Below are 19,575 nucleotides of genomic sequence, written 5' to 3'. Positions count from 1 at the left end.
TGTGACTCTTGTTGGTCTGGTTGACCTTACTGCATTGTGTGTTGTGAACATTCAGCATTCTCTGCTGGATCAGTGATGTGGGGCATGCTGGGGCAAAGGGAAGGGATTTATTCTATTCCTTTTGGCAAGAAGAATTGCTTCTTTGTCAAGGTTAGAGTTGCAAACAGATGCCCCTTTGTTCGGTGTCATGATATTTCCTGGGTAACACCATTAAATGTTTCCCAGGCAGCAGAAGCTGTAGGTCACTGCAAAATAACCATTTAACTTGCAGTAGTATGTGAGCCTTCAACTATTTTGTTCAACTGCACTGTTGAGCCCTGCAAGTGATAAAAACAGAATTCTCATGAATTCGATCTTTGACAAAACATGTTTGTGCACTTGAAGTCCAATATAATACATAAGTCACACACAGTAAGTGTTTGATAAATGTTATTGAATGAATGAACTTGGACAAGCAGATGGTGTGTGTGTGTGTTTTAGCAGATAGCTCTCTTTCTCCTGAATGGAGAAACATTAATCATCTAGGTTGACTGAAAAGACTGAAGGATAATTTTGGTTATTCAGATTATAAGAGGTAATAAATGTATAAGAAAAGTAATGAAGATACAGGTTAGATCAGGAGACATTTTGGGATGTAGGTAATATTATCCTTACTGAATTCTACCGTCTTTCAGAGCAACTAATAATTACAAATAAAGTGGCCATCTCTTTTTCTCTCTCTCCCCTTCCTTTCCTCTCCCTCTTTCTCTCACAAAAACCCCTTGGCTGCTCTTCCCGAAATATATTTGGATATGCATGTAAATCTGACACACAATTTCTAGGAGAAGCAACATGACAAGGATTGGAACAATTGTACTGTAAGTTGCCTACAAAAGTTCACTACATAAAATACTGAGAGTACTTTTCTCACAACCACAGGGCAATTTACAGTTCGGAAAAAAATGTAGATCTAGAAAAGGTCAAGTTTGACCCTGGTGGTCAAACTTAACACTTGCTTTCAATAAGAATTTTATTTCAAAACATGGGGAATATACAGGGTCTGGCAGAAATAATGCCCCTATTTTATTCCAAAATCATAAGTGTGTAATTCTGTAACATAACAATATCACACTCAAGCACACCATATTACATTTCAGGTGAAACATTCAAATTAAAACTATAAATCATTACATCCATATTATTACCCTACCAACCACACTCAAGCAGACCTTACTTCTGCCAGATTCTATATAGTGAAGGACTACTAATTATATGGAAAGTAGAGATATTTTCTTGTCTCATTTAGTTTTGGTGAAAAAAGTGGCTTAATGCATTTCCGTTTAGATTTACTTTCAAAGGGAGAACATCTTTCTTCTGATTTTCAACTTTATTGAACCTCTGAAAATGGGAGGAAAGATAAAACATAATTAAAGAAAGTCAAGAGATCCAAGAACCATGGAAACTACCAAATTTGCTTAAGGAGAAATAAGAAATCTGAACAGACCTACAACAAGAGATTGAATCAATAATCCAAAAACCTCCCAAGAAAGACAAGCCCAGGAGGAAATGCCTTCACAGGTGAATCCAAGAGGAATGTATAGATTAGTGTGGGATAAAGACAGGTGATAATACTTCATACGGTAAATGGGATTTATGTTGTATCTTAAGAAATGGGTAAGAATTGGTTAGAGATGGGTTGGATAGAGACATTCCCAGGAAGTAAGGTAGAGGTGAGATGGACATGGCAGGGAGTAGAGAGGAGACAGTGAGAGCTTTGTGAACTGTAAGAGTTTATGTTGTTACAGAGGGCCCAGAGACATATGAAAAGATGCTCAGCATCACTAGCCATCAGAGAGATGCAAATTAAAAACACAATGAGGTACCATCTCACACCAGTCAGAGTGGCCAACATAAACAAATCCACAAACAAATGTTGGAGAGGATGCGGAGAAAAGGGAACCCTCGTGCACTGTTGGTGGGAATGCAGACTTGTGAGTCCACTGTGGAAAACAATATGGAATTTCCTCAGAACACTAAAAATGGAACTGCCGTTTGACCCAGCAATTCCGCTGCTGGGATTATACCCTAAGAACCCTGAAACACCAATCCAAAAGAACCTGTGCACCCCAATGTTCATAGCAGCACAATTTACAATAGCCAAGTACTGGAAGCAACTGAAGTGCCCATCAGCAAACGAGTGGATCCAAAAACTATGGTATATTTACACAATGGAATTCTACGCAGCAGAGAGAAAGAAGGAGCTTATACCCTTTGCAACAGCATGGATGAAACTGGAGAGCATTATGTGAAGTGAAATAAGCCAGGTGGTGAGGGACAAATACCATATGATCTCACCTTTAACTGGAACATAATCAATAGAAGAAAAAAGCAAACAAAATATAACCAGAGACATTGAAGTTAAGAACAATCTAACAATAGCCGGGGGGGGGGAGGCAGTGGGAAGAGGGGATTACAGGAACCACTATAAAGGACACATGGACAAAACCAGGGGGGAGGGGGGAGGTGGGGGAGGGAGGTGGGTTCAGCTGGGGTGGGGTGGAGGGATGGGGAGAAAAGGCGTGCAACTGTAATTGAATAACAATAAAAAATTTAAAAAAAGAGTTTATGTTGTACAGGGAAAGAAACTTAAATTGGATATGAAGCCTCAGATCTGACAAAAGTCCTTAAATGCTGATGTGAAGTGTTTGGACATTATCCTACATGCAGATGGGCTCCATCAAAGAATTTTGAGCAAGGCTATGACATCATAAAAGCAGAATTGTAGAAGATAAATGTGATTGTATTCAGGATGAATTGAAAATATGGGCAATCATAATAGGAAGGATGATTAACAGGGTAGGAAATTTTGACGGTAATCCAGGTGAGATTATCATGGGGCTAGGATAATGACCCTGAAATTGAATGAAAGGATATATGGATATGCACCTTAGTGACCAACAACTATAAGGGAGTTATTAGACTGGAAAGTTCTTCGGTAATTCCAAGGTTTGTCAGATGAAAAACTAGGAGTGATTGGGAAGAAGAACATGAGCAATTGGATAGTCAGTATTTGAAAACCAGGAGCATGTCAGGGTGGAGATTTCTTGTGGCACAAAACACCCAGGACAGGAGGTAATGGGAGGACCCAGGTCAGGAGATACAGACTTGAAAGTCATTGTCTGCCTACTTTGAGTACTCTCTCTCGAGGGGTTTCAGCTTGTATAGATACTCTGGATAAATAATTTAACAAGCATATTGCATAATTATTTAATGGAGAGACTCTTTGCTTTTCCTTTTGCATTTGTGTATACAAACTAGAACAATGAATAAAGGAAAAAAAAGACTTGCTATCAAATACAGAGACAGAGGAATGTAGCCATAGAGTACTACCCAGCAAGTAAGCTGCTGCTTCTCCCAAAGGATTCTTTTCCTGGGCTTCCCTTCTTTCCTGTTCATTCTCAGCTCAGTTTTGAAGACCTGAGAGAAATCTTGTGTGTAAGACGGTGCTTGGTGGTGAAAGAAACACAAACAAAGTAGGAAGCATAAACTCAAATGTATATAACAATCTGGCTGATTTTTCAGGAAAATTTGTGTGCGAGAGATCCCTATTTGACTCATCGTGCAAGCTGCATGGGACGCCTTCATGGGAGATGTTGCCGCTTTCACTGAGATGTACCTTTAATACAGTTGAGAAGGTTCACGTCCGGTTGTAAGGTGGCTCATCTGGCAGGGTTTTGGAAAAATCTATTCTAATAAAGGCATTTTTCCACTATAGAAGCTGATATGAGGATGCTGAGTGTCAGCAGCAGATACAATATGACAAACTACACCAAGACAAATGAGCTTTACACTTAGCTTTCAAAGAGAATACTCCCGGAACACTTCTCAAGACCCAGTGGCACGCTGAAGTCAAGGCCTGCTTCTGAGTGTCTTTGTCACCTCTCTATCACAGGACCTTGCACTGTTCCAGGCACACAGGGAGTTCTCAATTTCATTGAATAAAAAAAATGAACAAACAGGTGAAAATAAGCTGAGAGTAGAGAACAGAAAAGCTGAGATGGAAAAGGTAACATTAAGTATAAAAAATTTTGTTAAAGGACTAAATGAATGAATTAAAAAAAAAAAAAAGACCCAGTGGCACAAAGATGGCTATTGATTGAATCAAGAGAACCCCCCCCCCAAAAAAATCAAACTTTCAGATAAGATTGTATTAATGATGCAAAAAGATCCTACAAAATCTGTTAGTAAAATCCATTGTCTTTCAAAAGTCATTGCCAGGAAAATGTTCCATTTAGCTAACAAATGATCACTGAGCAGCCTAATGCCATCCCTTTCTTTCCTTGCCATTTTATTTCTTTTTCTTCTCACAGTCTGAGTGGGTCCTCACTCACCCTCAGTGAATGAATGCCTTCAGAACTGTGCCGGTTCGGATTTGCTTGCTGAATGCATTTTTCCGAGATTTCCTACTGTTGTGGGTATGGGTTTACTTGGATTGTGTGATTGTGGATGCAGTTAAGGTGGGAAACAAAGCAAAAAAAACAGCACTCAGAAACTCACAAAAGGCAGCTTCTCTGTGTCAGCACCTATACTGAGGAGTTAGACAAGGATTGCCAGGTGGGCAGAGACTAGGAGAGGGCAAAAGAACGGGGAGGAACTGGGTAATAATAAAATAGTTCCCTTTTCCTCCCTTCACCCCAGGGAAGAGCTCCTTTTGATAAGCAAGACTTAGATTAAAGTGAGCTTGGCGGAAACCTCATGCCCTCCCTGAGAGAGACCAAATAGTCTAACACAAGGAGGTCATTTATTTCTTTACCCAACCTCTCTGGTCTACTTGGAACTGCTCTCAGATTTTTATTACACTTTTGGTGATTCTGACTGAAGTTGTAGTAGCCTTTCACAATTTATCTTCGGGAAATATAATTTATCCTTTGCATCTAACCATTTGTTTTCACCAAGCCTTAGGTGCCTTTCTCTAAAAGGAAGGGTCAAAAAAGTAATCTCTAAGCTTTCTTCCAACCTGTATCTTCCATGGTTTCAGAAAAGGTACAGAAAACTGTTCACTAGGAAAGGGAATTCAGGCAGATGTAATTTACCCACAAGTCACTTCTACATTTGCATTCATAGTTTCGGAAGTCATTCTCCTGATGATAAACACAGATATTTCACAACTGCTACAAGCCTCCAATTGTCAATTTTATATGTTTTATGGAAAACATATTGGAAAATATTCTAAAGTGAAGTTTCCAACTTTCTCCGGTAAATATTCAGTTCCAATTAAGGGCTTGAGATAAACAGGGCTGTGAGTCTGAATGGTGCTGAACTTAGATAATGAAGTCAATATGGTAAATCATGGAGAAGAGCTGCCTATTGGGAAGTGCAAAAGAAAATTTCTTAGGAATATATTACTCAGAATAAAAGCTGGTAAAATGTTTTCGAGATCAGTTTAACAGGTGATCTTGGAAGGTACTCCTTTTAGTTACGCTGTGCTGTGCTTCACGGCTTAGGCTGGAGAATGATGTATAAGTCCCATCAATAGTGGCACAACTTTCAAGCCTTCTAGAAAATAACCGCCTCCTTTTTTAAAAAAATAAGATAATAAGGGCTTTTTGTTTGTTTTCTACTGGCACTACCTTGTTTTCTCTCATCTGAAACATCTCATTTAAACTTGTTCATACACATTCTTACTTTAGATCCACTTTGAGACTTTTGACCACTCCCTCCAAAATTGGCATTCCAACCATTGTCCACGTCTGCCAGTATCAAAACAAATAATCAACATGATAAAAAAAATAATCATTGCTAATGATTCCAAACATGTTCAGAACTGAATCCTGGACTTCAGTGGTTATTTTGTGCTCTTTTACCTTTACACTTTTGTTTTAGGTTGTATTTTGCTCCTCTCCTCTCTTCTCTTCTTTCTTCATAGATAATTCCACCCATTTTACAGACATTGACAGTGTCTACATGAAAGAAAGATGGAGGTAATGACAAGACAACTCAAAACAACTACTTCTGTTCTGTAGTTCCATTTGCACAAAGAAGTATAAGCATAAATCACTTCTATGATGATGCCGACCAGGCAGCACATAGCACCTGAGGTTCCCAGACCTATAAAAGTCCTATTGCCAGTTACCCACACCTTATACATTTGTTAACAAAAATAGTTTGATTCAGACGAACCTCCTGAAAGGGAGAATGTGTTATATTTGGAAGAGTGAGGTGTGCATGGGGATCTCTCCCACTCAGCATGGAGACTTTGGGGGTTGGAGTTATGGCATGTTTGAGTCAGTCTTGAGGAATGTGGACTTCCTGCCTTTTTCTTCTCTCTTTTTCCCATCAGTTTCCTGGGTCAGCATTCCAAATCCAGGTTTCCGTATGATCTTCCCGATTCTCCATACACAACTTTAATTTTATGCTTTTTCTTTTCTTGCTGCTGCAGGAGAAGTGGGCATGAGCACGCATGTCATGCCTGTGACCTCCATGGCCAGCAACGCCAGTAAGTGGGCAGCGTCGTAAACTGGGGATGTCTTGTGATCCAGGCCTAATCTGCATTACATACCACTCACTGTAAGTGTGATTAGTTACAGCAGTGATATACCAATATTATTTCAGTCATCAACAAAGAGTGGACAGGCTTTGAATTTCTCTTCTTAACGTAGATAAATCATTTCCCACTAAATATCAAAGACAGGTTTAATGTACATTAGTTTCATATTTTCTTTGTAAATGAGAATTTTAGAAATGGTATATGCACAAAGCTTACTATGTGAAGAATTATCCTCATATAACATAATCCATGTCATGATTATGAGGTATATTTTGAAAATACTATAAAGTAAACAGCATCCCCAATCAACACTACAATGGGTCGGCCCCATACATTCTTACACATAATATAGCCTTGGATTCTTATGTGGAAAAATGATGCAGGATGAGCCCTATAAGAGCACTTATTTGATTATACATTTTGCACATTAATAGTACTCATTCATTTATGCATATTCATACCTAGTTATCACAGTCTTGAAGAAGGTCTCAGGAAGGACGAGTTTGAGAACCATTGATAGAAGGTTTATCTTCTGATTGGTTATATTTACACAACACTAATCCAAGAATGCACTCAGAAAATAAAATTAAATCAACTATTTGGTTTAAGAAACATGGACAAAACAGTGGCTTGTGGTGTGAATTTTTCAGTCTTTATGCCAGCTGATTTTATGATACATGAATACAAAGGTAAGCCTTAGATTCACTGGCTCTCAGGGCAAAATAAAATCTCTTGCTGGAGCCCCTGCTGATCAGTCATCTTTGGTGATTATCACTCTCTCTTTTTTTCCCTAGAATTTCAGCAGCAAGTTATAAATCCAGAGAGTAGCTGGAAACAGTGAGTGCTGTTGAATCCTGTCTCCCCAAGTATGCAGTGAGAGTAAGCAGCTGTCACATAATGGCAGGGATGTCAGCAAATAGATGGTGCTCACAGTAATCAGTCAGCCAACAGAGATGCACTGAGTGACTTGAACTTTTTAAAAATTGTGCTTCTTTGTGGAGAATGGACCTCTGGCGAAAGAGTCAAAATGTGAAGGAAATCAGGAATTCAAGTTGAAGGTGCCTAACAGATATGCAGAGAAAGGAAAAAGTGAGCAATGAAGATACAAATTGTATAGTCATAAGAGCGTAGATGGCACAGGATAGATATGATAACTACGGAGGGAGAGTGGATAGAAAAGAGAAGGAAGCCTAGTGCCAAGCTTTGGAGCCCTCCAGTGTTTGCAGGTCTCACAAGGAGCAGCCAGAAGAGAAAACCAAGCAGTCGCATTACAGGGAAACCGGAAGAGTTGATGTCAGCAAACCAGGGCAGAAGGTGTTTCAAAATGAAGGGAATGCCCACTGATGTAAAACATTGATGCAAAAATAACTAGTAACAGTAGTGGTATATAATTAGTAATAATAATGATAGCTATGTATTGTAACCTTATTACCTGCCAAACGTTGTTTCAAAGGTTTACATGGATTATCACTACAGTCCTCACAGCATCCCATACAATCCACCCTCACGTGGATTATCCCATGTCATCATCCATGATGGGTGCGGATACTGTCAGCATTTCGCAGAGGAGGAGACTGTGGAACAGAAGATGAGTCATTTGCCCCTGGTCATGAAGGCTGACAGACTGATTTAGGAAGGTGGAGACAGCTGGTGGCCTTACACAGAACTGTGTCTGTAGCGCAGTGTAGGACCAGGGCCGACTGGCGTGGTCTGAGGAGCCAATGCGAAGTGAGACGGTGGAGACAGTGGACACAGACGTGTACACCATTCGGACGCCTGGCTCTCAGAATATTCAATCATTGATGACTGTGATTAAAGTAGTACTGACAAAATTTTATTGCAATATACCTGACTTTCCTGCTGAAGTCTGAGCACTCTGATACCATGCTTTATATTGTTTAATATCTGTATTTCATCCCTTAGCCCAGTTTCTCTCATCTGTGTTCAATTAATGTTGATTAGGGTTAGGCTAAGGAAGAGATTAATGGAAGAAATTCATCTTGGAATGGCTTTATAAATAGGTAGAGTTTTAATAGATAGTTCAAGTATAATATCCCCAAAGATGTTCTCAGGCTATTGCTCAATGTAGAAAATTTTATGAAATATTAAGTTAATAATTTGTCCAAAATGCTCACGTGTGGGATGACAGGTCTGTCTGTCTAGATCAGTGGTCCGAAGTTCATGAGCTCACAGAGACGAGGCTGAAAGGGAAGGAGTGAAATATGCCTGTTGTGCGCTTTGGAATAAGAAGGCTGGGAAACTGGAACAAAGCCAGAAACTGGATATTTTGACATGACCCCGCTTCTTTATTGCTGGTGTCTAATTCAAATTTTAATAATGCTGTTCAGTGTAAATAAAACCCATCTGTGGGATATAACTGGTCCAAGGAGCACTAATGTATGACTTCTGGTTTGCAAAATATCCACCCAGCTCATAAAGAGAGTTGATTCTGGGGGAAAATCAGTCAAACTTAAAGTAAAACAAGTGAATAAAAAAAGCTTTTTGACATAGGGTATCAGATTTTTAGATGGCAAGATGGTTGATAATTTCAAAATAAAGCCATAGGAGAGAAAAGTGTGTGTGTGTGTGTGTATGTGTGTGTGTGTATTTCAAGGCCTTCAGTGAGAGTAGGAAAGGAAAGCACAGATAACTGATTGTAACTAGGATCAAAGGCAGACCTGCCTGAGAAACTGCGATCCAGGAAAACCCAGTGCGTGGGTATGGACGCCTCCGAGGACCGCTGATGGTAGACAGTGTATTGTACCAACCTCCCAGCTGAAGCGACAGCATGAGGCAGCATTCACAGCAGTGGAGGGTGTGAAGTGAACTTTTTCTAAGGAAAAACCTATCTTCTACAGTCAGGTAAATATTTTATGACCGCTTGGCGCATCTCTTAACATACTGCTTAGTTCAAAAGAATGTATCTACAGAGACATTATTTGGAAGACCATATTATATAAAACTACTGTCTGTAGCGATGCTGACAAATAACATTCGAATCCATCATATATTGTTAAAATAATTTTTTTAGCTTCTCAAATTATAATGCCTCCCAGGCAACCTGAAAAGAAGTTTCCTTTCAAGTACTTTCAAGCATGTCATTTCTCCAGGTGGGGTCTTTCGGGTTTGACTTCAAGGACGTGTGGAACTGATGCAGTGTACGCAGAAACAAGCAAATTCGTCCATGATTTGGATAGCAACTAAACTATTTCGTTTGATCAACAAAGTAGCAGAGTGCTTTGTTGTCTGGACCCATAGAATGATGTATCATTTACACATAGATAAATCAAAGAAAGATGATGTAAACTTTTTAAAGGGTACTGGAGCTGCAAGGTTACTTTATTTGCATGAGAAAAAGTAAGTGGGAAGCTGATGAACCATGTAATACTGTCTTTCTTTCCCTCTGTCTGTCTGTTTATCTAAGTTTACAGTAATTGCTCAATACGAGGTAGGGCACAGTAGCTTCACAGCTGTGAGTACGCGAAACACAGAGTTAATTCTTATTTTATTATTTCTTAATTATTGTGTTTTTTTCCATACAAATAGATGTAAACCTACTTTTGCCCACCCGGTATATAGTTCCTGGATTAAATTGAACCAATAACAGTATATGAACAAATAAACACGGAACTTGAATTTGCTCACAAATTTATTATAAATGAACAATGTGAAGAAGTCACTCAACAGAATGGACTTTGTTTCTTTAATGCATTTCTGTTTTGACAAGAATAATCTTTATAGGATTGTTAGTTGACATTTAAAAATGAATAAATTCAGTAGGCCTCAAAGTTCAAATCAGAAAAGCAAACTGATTACTAAAATGTAGGCTAATTCTAAAATTATAGATAAAGTAGATTTTACATATCTACTACGGCACTGTGAAGTCATATTTGTACCATGACATTTCTTAGGTTTAATATCACATATAATGACCCCCCCATCAAAGAGATCATATATGTCCTGGCAGGAGACAATACAAACAGATTTCTATTAGGTTCCTGTGAATATTTCTTAACTCTAATCATTAAGCATATGTAAAATTATACCTTAATCAGAAGTTTTAACTTCTGAGAATATTAACTAAGCATAGCTCCTCGCTCTCACCAGAGGCAGCCTATGGAATTTAAAGTGTCAGCATAGAATGTTAGAACAGAATTATTAGACCAGAAAAATCAAGGGCCAGAAAGTAATTTGTCTAGCTTCTAAAGCTAATCAATGGCAGGGTTGTAACTAGAATCCTAGATTAGTGTTCCTCTTACTGTATGAACTTTTTTTAAGCCTCACCTGAGGATATGTTAATTGATTTAAGAGAGGAAGAGGTGGAGGGAGGGAGAGAGGAAGGGAGAGAGAGAGAGAGAGAAACACTGATGTGAGAAACATCAATCGTTTGCCTCCCATGCGCCCCCAACCAGGAATCAGACCACAACCTAGGCATGTGCCCTGACAGGAACTGAACCTGCAACTTCTGGTTCTGAGCCACCTGGCCAGGGCAGCTGTCATTTTTTAAAAGTAGTTAAAGACAGGATACTCAGGTAACACTTGAAGGCTATAAATAAGATTCTAATTTAAAATTTTTATTTGCTATGGATATTAGCACAAACTTTCTTTCATGAAGGCACAAATATATACAATAAATTCATAAAACTTAAAGGAACCAGTGTTAATTTCAAAATTATAATTAAAACACAAGAATTTAGCATTTCTGCACCTATCACTTTGGAAGATGTCAAGTTCATTCTACACTGAGCCCTAACAACCATGTTGTGCTTTTGAGCCATTTGGGGGGGTGTGGCCTCTTTTCTTTCCCTGTCTTTGACGTAGGAGGCCACAAGCCCAAATCTCATTGCATCGTACAGTGAAACATAAAACAAGACAGCTGCTGTCCATGGAAAGCCAAAGAGCATGGCAACTTGCATTAAAAAAGATCATTTAAAAATCGATTTGCTGTAAATTCACAAAATGTCGTTTCATTACGCTATGTTTTCACTTATGAAATATGACTGCCATGCCACTGCAATTTTATTTTAGCAGCGATAATACAAAAATGTCTCTTTATAATATAGTAACTCAAAACACCTTTTATTTACATTTTGTTGAAATATTTTTGAAATTATTGATCCCAAGCTTATTTTTAAAATTGACTAAATAAAATCCTACAGGTTGCTCTACCCATGGACCTACTTCAACAGCACATTTGTAGGTCTGGAATTCACAGATATACTATTTATTGTCCTTACTTTGTATCCAAGGAAGTACCATATAGTAACCTGCACATAAAAATATTTTTCACAGGTTGATAAAGAAAGCAGCTTGCCTGATTCAGACCCCCTGCCTTGGTCACATTGCTACTCTTACTGATTTATCCTGTCATTTACTTTCTTTATTGGCTGGCGACTCCGGGCAGAGATTTTAGAAAGGGAGGTCAAGGGTAGGCATGCAAACCAGGAATGAATCAAGGGTGAAGGCGTCTGGCTGTTCTGGGCATCAGTGTGGCGCTGGTGGTGCCTGGGGCAATCAGCGTATTGGTGATAGAAGAATCCCCAAATGTTTTGGTCTCCTAAAGAGCAGCAGAGTAATTGCTGGCCCTTACATGCCACTCAAACATGCTATGCCTCACAAATTAGAACTAGGAGCAAACACAATCCATCTTGATTTAATATGTAAGTGTGCACCTAATTATGTTCTCTGTATACATTTCTGCAGACGGGGGCAGCGGGGCAAGAGTTGAAATATCGAACAATCTGGAAGAGCCTGCCCACTACCCAAGCACAGTGGCTGGGAGTTGGCACAGAGCCCACTGCTGGATATCCACCTTGCCACAGAGAATGCTTTCAGTTTAGTACAAAGAGGGTCCTCCCTGTTCTCTAGGTGAGGCTGGACTAGGAAAGCCCCTTTATTTCCCTGCTCCCAGAGGGTGTCTGTTTCCACCCCGCCATGCTCACAGCAGGCAGGACAAGAACCAGTGATGGAAAGGTGATATTGTTTTGAGAATCTTAATCTGCTCAGCTGCTGACAGAGCTGCTCTTCGCCTGCCCATGACTGTAGAGTTCAGTTAAACTTCTTTTTAAATCTCTTCAGGAAAGAAGAGGTGAGAAAGGCGGCAAGGAGAAAAAGTGCTAAAGAATATTTGTAGCTAACCATCCAAGAAACAAACTGCTGTTCAACATGGACAACCAAGAAGCCATATTCCAAGAGAAATTTTTATTTATTTATTTGATATTTTTGCCTCATTTTATGTTACAGTAGAAAAGATCTCCCCCTCCTCTCTATGGCTAACCTTGCCCACTTTGGGGGGACCCCACTATATTCATTATCTCCTTTCTCCTTCTGTCTTTTTATTGGCCCCTTCCTGTCAGCATTGGAACAATCAAAGGCTCTTCTATCTTAAAACAAACAAGGGAATCTACCCCCCCGACCCTGTAGACCCCACCAACTAGTCTCTTCTTTATTTCCTCTTTCCTGCCAAATCTCTTGAAGTTCTCTGTACTGACTGCTTCCATCTCTCTCACTCTTCGGTCCAGTGCATTCTAACTAAAATCAAGGAATCCATGACTGTCATGCCACTAACCCTAAAGCCACTTTTTGTCCTTCTCAGTAGCATCAGATAATGTTGATTGCTCCCTCTTTAAATATGACTCCCTTGGCCACCATACTCAACTGCTGTCGGAACATCACACCGTCCCAATTTTTCTCTCATCTCTCTAGTGCTGTCAGTCTCCTTGATGGCCTTTACTTCACTGCCTGATCTATGAAGACTGGAAGACTCCACAGCTTAGCTCTCTGCCCTCCTCTGTTGAAGCCTAGGTGTTATCCTTCAATTGCCTGACTCCCCCCCATACCTTCTTCTTCCCCCATCATCCCTGTCCCCCCAAAAAAAATTTAAAAAATTACATTTTAATAGAGAAAATGATCATTCAAATAATCTATATTTTTAAAGAAAATTTTATAAAATAAAAAGCAAGCATTTGGGTATTTATTATATTTAGATAAATGACAAATATTGTAGTGCCAACAGTTTCGTGTTAGTGTCCTGATTAAATTCACATTTTCTTTGTGGTCAGTCAGTTACCTCCAGCTGGTACTTTGCACAAAAGCATTGGTTTCAGAATATGGTTCCCTGCTATGTAGTTCAGAGAAACATTAATAATTTTAGCTAACTAGCTAATAATACTTAACTTATTTGTTTAAATATAAAAATAAAAATCAATACATAAATATGGTAAAAATTCAATGTTAAAATAAATAAATTAAAAGATAAAACCTCCTTTTCTGAATTCTAGTTCTCTTCTGAAAAATATATCATGATTTAAAATTGCTTGCTTATTCTTCCAGAATAAAGAAGAAAAAATGGAAAGAAGCAAAGAAAGAAGGAAAGAGAAAGATGTATACAATGGGATTATGCTAACTCTCAGCATTTGACTAAATTTGCTCTATAGTACACCTTGAAACCCTTTCCCTATTTAGATCATTTTTAAAAAGTTTTTCTTTGAGAAGTTTCAAATACACAAAGAATAAATGTGGTACAATAAGCACCCATATATCCCCCTGTTGATTAAGATTGTTAACATTTTGCACAATTCACTTACTCTGACTTTTACTCACCTACTTTTTTGGTGAATCATTTCCAAGTAAACTACAGATCTCACGAACTTCATTCCTGAATACTTACAGGGTAAGAACTTTATCCTGTACAGCCATTTTTGTAGTTACCACAATCAACATTAATCCTCAAGGATCATATCTAGTAACTACTATAATATCTCCAATTATTTTCAAACGTCATTAATAGATTTTTTAGGAAACTTGTATTTAATTAAGAATCACACCTTGAATTTGGATGTAAAGTCTTTAAAATTTCTTAAAATCTAGAGATGCTACCCTCCACACTTTTTCAAAGAAAAAATCACAGTAGCACCCCCTGATTTACAGAAGGTACGTTTGAAGACCTCCAGAGGACGCTCAAAACCACAAATAGCACCAAAGCCTAGTTACTATTATTTTTCCTGTAGTGCTTGCATACCTATGAGAAAGTTTAATTTATAAATTAGGCACAGTAGGAGATTAACAATAATAGCTAAGAATGAAATAGATCAATTATAACAATAACTGTAATAAAAGTCATATGAATATGGCCTTTCTCTCAAAATATGTTATAGTACTGTACTCACCCTTCTTCTTGTGACGATGTGAGCAGATACGATGACGGAATGACGTGGGTGCTGTGACACCGTGTAAGGCTACTGCTGACTTTCAGATGAAACGTCAGAAGGAGTTCAAAACCAATTAATTTCTTTTTCCTTCTTCACAATTTCATGGGTACATTTGTTCTTATTGTACATTTTAGCCACTTCAGTGTATGGCTTTTTTCTTTCCTATTAAGTCAAGAACTTTCTTTTACCTTTTCACTTAAAGGAAGCAATTTACAGCTTCTCTTTGAAATATCCAAATTGTCAACATCACTACTCTTGTGTTTTGGGCCATTTTTAAATAAAATAAAAGTTACTGAACACAAGCACCGTGACGCCTCAATAGTTGATCTGATGACCAAGATGGCAACCAAGGGACTAACAGGCAGGGAGCATACACAGCAGATATGCTGGTCAAAGAGGTGACTCACATCCTGCAGGAAAAAGTGGGACTTGAGAGCTTTCACCGTACTACTTAGAATGGCATGCAATTTAAAACTTACGAATTGTTTCTTTCTGGAATTTTCCATTTAATATTTTTGGACCAATATGGACTGTGGGCAACTGAAACCACAGAGAGTGAAATCGCTGATAAGGAAAAACTACTGTACCCAACTTCGTGAAGAGATGAAATTAGTTGTTTCCTCACAGTGTTGTTTAACTTGCTCCTGTACTCACTCACCTTCTTTATAACTAACCAAGAAGTCCGTATTTCATAGAATGCTGCAAGTGATTTTTATGCACCTAATCTCATTTAATCCTTTCAACAACCTTAAGACATTAATGATACTAGCACATCTATTTTACTGATAAGAAAATGGAGGTTAGAGAAGTTTACTCAGTTCTTTAAGGTCACATATTGTCTGTGTTTACTTCCTGTTCTTTAGATGTGCCTCACATAGTTTTGTCTAGTACTGTAACATTTAGAGTTGGAAAATAATTTTTTTATTGTTGTCCAAGTACAGTTGTCTCCATTTTCCTCTACCCCACCTCCCACCCTCAATTCTACCTCCCTTTGGCTTTGTCCATGGGTCCTTTGTACATGTTCCTTGACGACCAGATATGTGATATGCCTAGTCATGAAATTAGTTAGTACATAATTTTCAAATGTAAAAAGTACTTAATCAGCTCGTGTCACTGGGGAAGTTCAGCTGGCTTCTCACAGGGATGCACTACATTTGTAAATCTGCCAAGGTACAGAGCAGTGTTTACAAAGTGTGATATGCAAGGTAATTTTAGGTCCATGCAATATACTAGTACACTAACCCCAATAATTATTCTTTAGCCTGAGGCTCAGTTAAAAACAAAGGTGAGTTACTTTTAAGTCAATTTAAAGAAATATGTTGATAAAATAAGACGGCTTAAGTTAGCGGGGAAAAAAATGAAAGAAAAATCATGAAATGACTCCATGGAGGAACTCTCTCTTTCAGGGTGAGCTCATATTATCCTAATTTATGTGTAAAACCAGAGTGTTTGCTTATTAATTCATGATGAGAAATAAAACAAAGTGTGCACTGGAATTCTCATCTGTGTGATCGACGTGACTAGTAAATTACTGGCTGAATGCACACCTCCAAATTAAAATGAGGCAAGTTATTGAAATGACTCTTAGGTTTAATAACTTCAAGTCAAATACGCCCGGTGTCTCCGTCTTCAGAACGCTGCTGGGCTTGCCAATGGGACCTGTACACTGAAGCACCACCGTCCAAAATCTCCTGTCTCCGAGACGTTACAAGATGAAGAGTTCTCTCTTCGCGTTGATTAGATATGCTCTCACTCAACACGGTTACTAGGAAGTCATATCTAAGAGGATTTTTGCCTTTTTAGGGAATCATAACATATCTCTGTTTCAACCCATTATCTGTTGGATATATAATGTAATTCAGAGAAATTATTTTTACTACTTTTATGTCTAATTAATGGTAGTCTCTAAACACTAACAATTGTTACTACTGATTTTAGCATAGATTATTGACTTCTGGTCTCCTCGCCTGTGCATTTTCTTCTATACCACTTAGCACTATCCAAGTAATTTTCTCAGAACAAAAAAACTTCCCATACTAAGAAATTTGAAACCTACAGAAACTTCCCATACTAAGAGATCTGAAACCTATGCAATCCCTGATATGACAGATTCCTACCTTACTCCTTTGCACATACTTATAATAAGCAATATATATATAAGTAAAACATAGGCCCATACTGCTTACAGTTAATACAGTAAACATGAAAGCATGCTAACTTGACACCAAAGTGCCACAAAGTATAAATAATTTGTCCCTGGCTATCCTTCCTCCCTCCACTTTTTTGTTGCATTTACTTAGTTCAGTGACATTACAGATACAAGATGATTGTGAGTGAATTCTTACAACTATTTATATGAATTCAGTGGATCTAAAAATGAGGCTTTTTAAATCCACTAGTCACTTGGCTTTTTATTTGTACCATTCTAGGTAAGGCTATTGGTAACTGTGGACCCAGATGAAACCCGGAGGCCAGGTATGTCCATCTTCAGAGATGTCCACATTGAAAGATAGGCCATACGTCCACCTGTGTTTAGGATAAGGGCTAAAGATACAGTCTGAGGTTTTGATGAATGGAGCAGCAAGCCAAAGTTCCAAATAAGGGAATGATTGTAAAAGCAACTATCTCAGCTCTGTGCCCCATAGACTTGAATAGAGTTAACGTGGAATCATCATGTATATTGATGTATGAAGGGCTACCTCTGCTAAAAGAATTTTAATTTATCTCAAATTCACAAGAGTATGCCATGTTAGAAAAAGAATTTGGGGTCAAAACACTATACATACTGGTAAGAGAATAGAAAGATATGTACTGGGAGAAAATATTTGGAAATCACATACATGATAAAAGAATTACTCACCAGAATATATAAAAAAACCTCTCAAATCTCCATAATGAGAAAACCGCCACTGCAATTTTTATAAAGTGGGCAAATAAACAGAAACTTCACAAAGGATAAATGCAGATAGAATAAAACTGCATGCAAGTTATTCAAAATTATCAGTCACTAAGGGAATACAAATTCAAATCACAAGCTACTACCACTTACTATTAAAATGTCTCAAAATAAGAATTCTGACAATACCAAATGCTGAGAAAGATGCAAATCAGCTAGGTATTTCATGCATTGCTAGTGGTGGGAATACAAGGGGGTACAGCCACATCAGAAGATGGTTTGGTAGTTCATCTAAACAGTGAAGCCTATACTTATCATATGACCCAGCCATTCTACTCTCCGGTATTTATCCAAGAGAAATGAAGATACGCACTTACGCAAAACCTGTGTACAAATGTTCACAGTAGTTCATTCACAATTGCCAAACACTGGAAACAATTCAAATGTTATGAACTGGTAAAGGGATAACAAATAGTTGTACATTGACACATGGTACACTACATAGTGATAAAAAGGGTAAACTGTTGATACATGCAGCCATATGAATAAACATCAAATGTATTATGCTAGAAGAAAGAAGCCAAACTGAAAAGGCTACACACTGCATGATTTCATTTACATGGTCATTCTAGAAGAGGCAAAACCATAGGACCATAAATCAAATAGTGGTGGTTTGTCCAGAAGGAACTATGGAACGGGGGTAGGAGGTAAGTGATAAAGCAACATGAGGGAGTTTTGGGGGGTGAAGGAAATATATTCTATATCTTGATTGTGGGGATGACTACATAACTATATAGGGTTGTCAAAACTTACAGAACGATGCATTAAAAAAGGGTAAACAATATCATGTGTAAATTATACCTTAGAAACCTGACACTTACATACACATACACACACATACGTACAGCACAGATGGATATACTTGCATTTTTGAGATCTGAGCCTTACTGACCCCAAACCATAATTAGATCAACAATGACCACATCATTTTCTTTTCACCTGAGACTGGAATGTTTTCTGATCAATGAAAGAGCTATTGTTTAATGTTAGAAAAGGAACTAAGAAAATATTGCTAATTTTTAAGGTTCTTTCTCTGACCAAATGGATGAAAACTGATAGTGTACTATTAAAGAAACAAATGTTTACTGAGGACCTACTACATACCAGCCTCTGTTTTAATGAACAGAGTTGGTAGAATGAACACAGCTGACAAAAAACTCTGCTTCTGTGGGCAGAGATTTTAGAGAATACGAAATGAAACAATGACCTAAATAACACGTACCTTACATCAGATGGCCTTAGGTGCAACAGAGGAAACAGAAAAAGCAGAGAAGAGGTGCAGGGAGAGTCAGTGGTGTGGAGGTGGGAGGGTATGGTAGAGCTCTACCATGGAGTCATCAAAAGCACTTGCGCCCCACACTGTGCTGGGCACTGGAGGGACAACGACAAGAAACAACAGGCAAGGTTCTCGCCCTCCTGGAGCGTTCCTTTAGTGCAGCAGAGACAGTAATTACATAATTGCGTAAATGTGAAACCACACGCTGTAATAATCACTTGGTGTTTTGCAGAAAATTGCGCGAGGAAAAGGTACTGTGATCAAGTAGGAGACCCTAGAGTCCCTGCAGTGACTATAAATACATTTAATTCAATATTTACCAAATGTGTTATTGACTGTGGGATAATTTGTTTATTAGCATCTCACAGAATGCTATATGCAAGAGACACATGGATAAACATAGTATATATTTTTAATTATTCACTAAATGGATATCACAGAAGGATAGAGGGCAAGACAAAACCACTAAGGAGGAACAAATAGAAGTTAGCCAAATCTTTCTGTTTTTTTAAATAAAATGAATCAAAAAGTAAAACGAACTGTATGCTTTCTCCAGATCTATTTCTGATGAAAACTGCCTGTTGAGCAACATTTTCAGATTCAAAAT

General features: G+C 38.2%; 1 protein-coding gene across 2 annotated transcripts in view; it reads right to left on the bottom strand.

Moving 5' to 3' along the window:
- The window catches only part of B3GALT1 (beta-1,3-galactosyltransferase 1), a 510,742-nt gene that overhangs the window by 200,853 nt on the left and 290,314 nt on the right, over nucleotides 1–19,575 (bottom strand). Inside the window, exon 3 of one of the 2 annotated variants that reach the window (XM_071220665.1) lies at nucleotides 5,844–5,939. The exons of the other annotated variant lie outside the window; for it this stretch is intronic. The gene's annotated coding sequence lies outside the window, so the exon portion shown is untranslated. The remainder of the gene's footprint in view (nucleotides 1–5,843; nucleotides 5,940–19,575) is intronic. 2 annotated transcript variants of the gene reach the window in all.

This window comes from Desmodus rotundus, chromosome 2 (assembly GCF_022682495.2).
Source record: "Desmodus rotundus isolate HL8 chromosome 2, HLdesRot8A.1, whole genome shotgun sequence".
Taxonomy (NCBI): Eukaryota; Metazoa; Chordata; class Mammalia; order Chiroptera; family Phyllostomidae; genus Desmodus; species Desmodus rotundus.
The sequence above is the reverse complement of the archived record's forward strand: the minus strand, read 5'-3'. Positions and strand labels throughout refer to the sequence as shown.